Source organism: Haemorhous mexicanus, chromosome 13 (assembly GCF_027477595.1).
Source record: "Haemorhous mexicanus isolate bHaeMex1 chromosome 13, bHaeMex1.pri, whole genome shotgun sequence".
In the NCBI taxonomy this organism is placed as follows: Eukaryota; Metazoa; Chordata; class Aves; order Passeriformes; family Fringillidae; genus Haemorhous; species Haemorhous mexicanus.
Window position 1 is genome coordinate 12,073,573 of NC_082353.1, and position 6,927 is coordinate 12,080,499.

Below are 6,927 nucleotides of genomic sequence, written 5' to 3' on the forward strand. Positions count from 1 at the left end.
AGCTGAGACGGAAGCCGGGCGGGCTCAGGCTGGGAACGCCTTCGCTCCCCGCCACGGCGGGCGTTCCCTTCCCGCGCTCCGGCCGCCCGAAAACAAGTGAGGCTGTGACAGCGGCGTTGTGGAAACCCGCGGGAATAAGCGCGGGGAGCGCTGTTCCCCCCGCCCGAGCCGGTTCGCCTGCGGCGAGCGAGGGCGGCAGGTGCGCGGCGGGCCCGACTGCTCGCGGGCGGCGCCGGGGGAGGCTCAGGCCGACGGTGTCCTTGAAATTATCTGGAACACCGAGGGGAAAAAAAAAGAACCAAAAACCCCGTGATTTATTTAGAGGCAGAAATCTATAAATGTCGCACCAGCGTCTGGAGTGCAGGGCTGGGCTGTGGAGCGGGTCCCGTGTGTGCAGGGACTGGGGCGGCAGCAGAGCGGGGAGATTCTGAGACGCGAGATTCGGCACAGCTTGTGTGACGTTCCTTTATTTTGCTGCCCTGCTTTAACGTGTGGTGAATTATGAGTAACGCCAGCGAAATCCGTGAGACCGTGTTCACCCGAGCCAGGAGAATGGGAAACGCATATAAGAGCCTGTGCTGCACGTTATCCCGTAACATCACACGATCCTGTACGTGTGTTCTGCAGGGGATGTTCCCGCATTTCATTACTCTAATAGGTCTGCTGCCTTGGGTTTAATGGAAATGAGGGATGATTTTATTTACAACTTGGTTGATTCATGGCAAGGGAAAAAAAAAAAAAAAACAACAAACCCAGAACTAGACTAAGTACCTTTGTGGAAGAAATATACAACAGATATCCCAGATCAGACTCTTGAGCACTTCCAGGTGAAATGCATTATAAAAGTATTACATATTAATACATGAGTCAGGCTCCTGCTTGATAGAGGTTCTTTTTAGGAATAAATGGCTTGCTTTTTAAAGAAACAAGTAAGAAAGCCTGTGTCTGAATTTGACAGCAGTAGAAGCTATCAAGAATGTCTTTACAGACCAATCTTGCTATAGCTTCCTAGATTAAACCTTTATTTTATAACTAATCTTTCCAGATTTATGATACCACATAACAACTTTTCCTATAATTTTTTTTTTATTGGATAAACCAACATAATCTCTTTGTACTTTTCTTTGGAGTTGCTCTTCACCATTAAAACTTCATATGCAACATATGGGATTATGAAGAGGGCTATTGCATGGCAGAGCAAGATCTCATCTTGTGAACTGATGAGATGAACAGAGAATTGTGCAGACTGTCACTGCCTTCTGTGCCATTCCATCCACATCAGCAGGATCACCATTTAAGTGTAACTTTTGCCTAGATGTCTGCAACATTACGTATGTTCTGTGATTTAAGTTTGCATGAGGTCACAGTACACAAATCCATGGGTCCCATTGAGCATATGGGAAAGGGAGTGGGCCAGGTTGTAATCCCAATTAAACTGAATTTACAGGTTTCTACTAACTGCAGTGAGGACAGTGTTTTACTACCAGTGGAGAGAACAGGAGAGCTGCTGCAGTGTCCTAACTGATACAGAAACCTCATCTGAACTGGAGAGGCTCTAGCAGTTGTATGCTTTATATGCACTTCTGTAACCCAGCACTTTTCTAGCAAGATTAAATGGTCAGCAGAACTCACATAAGTGTTTATAATGCTGGGGAGCCATTTCAAGGTGGTAAGACAGACTAATTTGAGGTTATGAGGTTGTGTTCCCAGGGGCTTTTACACAATGAGATTTGTTATTTCAACACAAGTCATGAAAGTAAAACTGGGTATTAAGCTGGCTGTACACAGAGCTTTCAGCTGATGCAATGGAACAGCATTTCATCAGTAATTGATGAACTTAAATATGAGCTGGAAGTCTACAGATAAATAATTATGAAACATAAGCTAGCTTAACTTCATTTCACTTAAACAACAAATCTCTACTGAGAAAAATGTAGTAGTTGAGAAAAATTCCTAGTAGTTGAATGTTTTGCTTATTTTTGTGAAATTAGGTAGATTTATTTCAAACTTAATCACTTTTCATTTTCAAGTAATGTGGGAGAACTTGCCTGACTGGACAGAAAACAGTGAAAAAAACCCACTGAAACAACTAGAACAATCGTCTTCTTGTATTATCACACCAGTGTTTCAGTGTGGAATGCAGCTTAATTTGTTCAAATTGATGCTGACCATGGAATATATATTATGACATTTGCTTAAGATAGTTGCTGTGTTTTTAAAAAATAGTGACTCATTATGGCAAGGCTGTCCGTTATGAAATTCTTCTTTTGTTCCTAAGATACATACCAACAGAAAGGTCACACTTGAAAGGGCTGGTATGCACGCTCAAATAACAGGAATGTCTAAGATCTAAATTGGGCAGTGATTAAATAGACATCAGATCTACATAAATCTGTACAATGTACAGAATACAGAAAGTCATGTTGGCTGACCTGAGTGGCCACTCAGGTGAAAAAAACTCAACTCTCCCATAAAATTTTGCTGTGCTATCACCAAAAAGAAAAACAAACCAAAGCACTCAGAACCAGTTATGTTAGATCCTCTATCCACAGCTATCACAAATATGCCAGGGTATCTGGTTACAACATCATCTTGATCGAGTGTTGTGTAAGAGAACTCAACAGTGTCAAAATTCTTAAGGAAGGCATAAAAAAATTCTACAAACCCTGTTGAATTTTAAAACACTTGGTAGCAGCACATGGTTGAATTTGAACATCCTTGTCAGCTGATTTTTCATGCTCAGTCATAAGGGTCCAGTTCTCAAATCTGGCAGTTTGTAAACAATTATTGCTACTTCTTTGCTGCAACATGGAGTAAGTGAATAGTTCATAAGCAAAAATGATGGTCGAACTCAGCAAATGCTGACTGCAATTTTGCTACTAAATTTTTGACTCTATCGCTGCATCTACTGGGTAATGGAGATATCCTTCCTGAACACGATGGAGGAAACAAATCAAATTAAGAAAATCTAGGTGGACACAAAAATAAAAAATGGGAGACTAAACCGAAATATCTCAGTAAAATGGAAAGGCACTCAGTAATGACTGTATTCAGAATTCAAATCATAGGATTACAAGCAAATCTAACAGCACATGTGTGGCTACTCACACCCTTACTTATATGGGCTCTGTTTTGATCTACCGGGTACAAAGTCCTGCAAACACAAAGATGTGACTACACACATCTCACTGAAGTCAAGGCAGCTTCTTATATGGAAAGCTTGAACATTTGTATGTAGGATTAGTGGCACTGGCATGGAAGCATGAAATAAGGCTTGCTCAGTAACACCCTCCCCCTGATGTCCAGGCAGGCTCAGACTGAGCTCCACGGCAGCAGCAGCACCTGAACAGGGACTGCAGCAGCACTAGTGGGGCTGGAGGCTGCCATGGTGAGCAAGTGGAAAAGGCAGAAGGAAAAAAGCAGACTCCAAAATGACAGTTTTACTGGCCTGGGACTAAAATCTTCAGCATAATTACTGAAAAAGACAAGTCCACAAAGTGTAGCTTGGCACACAAAACCGTATGTGGCGATGGGACATGTGGTGTCCTGCACAGGCAGCCACAGCAGGGAACAGAACTGGAACCAAAGTGGGAAGGTGAGCTGGGAGCTGCTCCAGGAAGCTGAGAATCACGATTCAACAGTGATTACTGCCTGGCAGCAGGCAGAGAGAGCCCAGCACTCCCACCGAGAGCAGCTGCAGGGAGAGGCAGCAGAGCCAGCCGGGACAGAGCTGCCATGCAACTCCTCCTAACACGGCCAGGAAAGGATTAGCCTTCACTCTTGCTGTAATGCTAACACTATTACATCTAAAATTTAGCACTACATATGCAATTATTCTATCACAGATAGTTTGCAATCTACCTTGCCACACAGTTAGAGGCATTTAAGATGGTGATAATCCTTTCTTAATATCTTAATTAACATTTAAATAGCTGACTAGCTTGTAATGTAGTTTACCTATTTCACTAACCTGGTTCTAAAATACATTTTTAGGACTTTGAAAATAATAAAGTAACAGCAACAGTTTTGTATTTAGATTCCATATTATCATCTATATAAAGAAATTTAGTTCTGTATTTAAGCTGTATTTTTGAGAAAGCAAGGGGTACTGTCCCAAGTGATGTCATTTTACTCTACTCCACACATACACAGTTCCTACTCAAATTAATTCACTACCGCTCAAAGAAAAAAATATGAAAATACAATCTTCAATTACAGACATAATGTTTTAATGCTGACAACTCCTGAGTAATTATGAAATAGGGGTTTATTTACAGACTAAAATTCAAATAATTTCATTATATTATTCTGCTGGGTGCATTTCAGCTGCCTTGCCATTTTTCTGGCATTTGTTGTTGTTCAATGTACTTTCAGGCCTATTTAAAAGGAAAATGAAAAAAAATTGGTTTCAGATCTAATCCATTAGAATAGGACTTTGAGATGCACAAAGAATACATTCCTTCAAAGCATGTTTGGCTAAAAATAATAGTAAAAATCTAAAATGCAGACATAGCACCCACATCCTCCCAGATATGCCTGTTGTTCAGTTTTAATGCATCGGCTGCCAGCGACTCTAAAGAAGGGTTTATATATACACAGCTTAATCACTGTTGTAATCTTACATAAGATTACAACAGCCATTAAAATGTCCTTTTGCAAACAGTGTTATGGTAACTAGCTAAAATGCCAGTTTGTCTTGTACCAGCAGGAACAAGTGTATAAAATCACCCAAGAAGCTGTGACAAGTGTGGGTCTGACAATTAACAATTGCAGGAATTTAATGACTGGACCCAAGACTGAGAATGCAGTGAGGCTGCTTACCCCATCTCAACTAACCTGCAGTGCAGTGGTGTTTCTTGGGAAAAAAAAATCATTCACCCTCTTCCTTCAAGTGCTTGTTCACTTTTCCTGAGGAGACAGAAATGACATCAGAACCAGATCTACCAGGGACTATAGGTGGGCTTAGCACCTGTCAGTGTTTCTGCTGCAGTTCTATGACAACAGAGCTCCTCAATATTTCCCAAGAGAAAATCTTCACCTTCCAGGTTAAGAATTGTGAGAACTCAGAAAAGGGGCAGAATCCCTTAGGGATTATATAAATCTTCCTTATGTGCCTAGAGCACAGATGCTAAGGCACTGTACACATCAGTAAAACCTGAAGTATGCCAAAACACACAACCATTTCTTAGAGCTAGACTGACCCTTTTTCTATCTAAAAACATTGCTAGCCCTCACTGTTCAGACTGACAGCCCTTTACTACTTGGATTAGTCCTACAACAATTAGTCCTTCAGAAGAAAAAGATAAAACAAGGGGACTAGATGGGACAAGATGTACTGTGGTATTCCCATCTCCTTCTTGAAAAAAATCCAAGAATGCCAAAATGCCTCCCCAGCAGACATGGCTGGGATAGAAAAGGTTACATCAGGTACAACAGACAAAGTCAAGAAGACTTTTATTTTCAGTGATTTTAAGTTTATGGACAGTTCTCTTTCCCCCCTCTCCTCTAGAAGAGAGGAGTTGTTCCTTCCCACAGCAAGGGTGGTGGGAAATGGCACAGAAAGGAAACCTACTCAAACAAATACTCAAACAGTCTCCCCTGTCCCCAGGGAAGGAAAACCTTGACAGAGCTGTGACAATCTCCTGTCCCCATGGGAGGAAGAACCCTGCAAGATTTGCTATCCTATATAAAGGCTCTGGATCTGTAGGATCAAGGACTGTGCACTGCTGTTAAGCTCAACTTCACATCACCAGGTATTACTGGAATTTTCAAAGTAAAAACTACATTACACATCACAGCATTATAAGGAAACAAAATACAAGGTGCTTTAGTCAAATGTTATATACAGACTTTACGAAAGAAAAAAAACTTTGCTTAAAAATTTAAATTTTACTATTAAGTAAGTGGATAAATTAAAAACACCTATTGGTAAAAAAATACATGAGTGAAGAAGAAATTCTCACCCAAGATTCAATATCATGCTACTCATGGTACACATTAAGTTTTATGGTGTAAACACTAGGGAAAAAAAAATCACTTGCTTTGACAACTGCAGAACAAAATAATCTTCTAAGGGACGTAACTATTCCTCAGATTGAAGTTAATTTTATCCTATTTAATTATACCCTGTTACCAATTTAAATCCTGCCCTAGAACATTGAGTTTACCATGCTGCCTTGCATGTATGTGATGAACATTTGTAATTTATTAAACTTTTTCATTACTTTTGAGGTGTTGTTAATTACTCCACATACACATTTTTCCTTCTACTGTTACAATGTCTGTGTGCACTGCTTGTGTACCATCACCCACTACCCTCTGCTTTAAACTGGAATACTTGCATTTAGGGAAAATTTGACTCTTTTTACTACATTTCTGAGACCCGCAAGAGAATTTTTCTGGCAGCTCCAATCTGTTACAGGAATAAAACTGACTGTGGTCAACACTATTTATTTTAAAATGATCTGATGATCCCAAAATCTTAGGCCACAAAAGGCAGGTGGCTAAACTGTGGTAGGGAACAGCAGCTCTGAAGGGATTGCAATACATTCAAACATTTGGGACAGAACAGATTCCATTACCAGCAAGGTCACTGCACTTGGTCCCCACTCCATACACACAGTGTCATTTTGTGTACACTGAATCTGCTCAAAAAGACCACAGATTAGGCAAAGAGAGAGAACAACCAGGGTTTGCATCTCTATTCCCACCGAGCTGAGTGGAAAATCTCTATTCTTGAAGTGGCAAAATAAAAACCAAGCATATCCCTGAGAAATGTCAAATACCCACCAATATAACTAGACAGGACTGATAATAGTTTGGCATCTTGAAGCTAAAAGTTAGTTAGCAGGACTGCTAAATGTCAGCTCTTTAGTATTTATATTTCACTATTTCAAGGGGGAAAAATAAGAAAAATCAACAGCACAC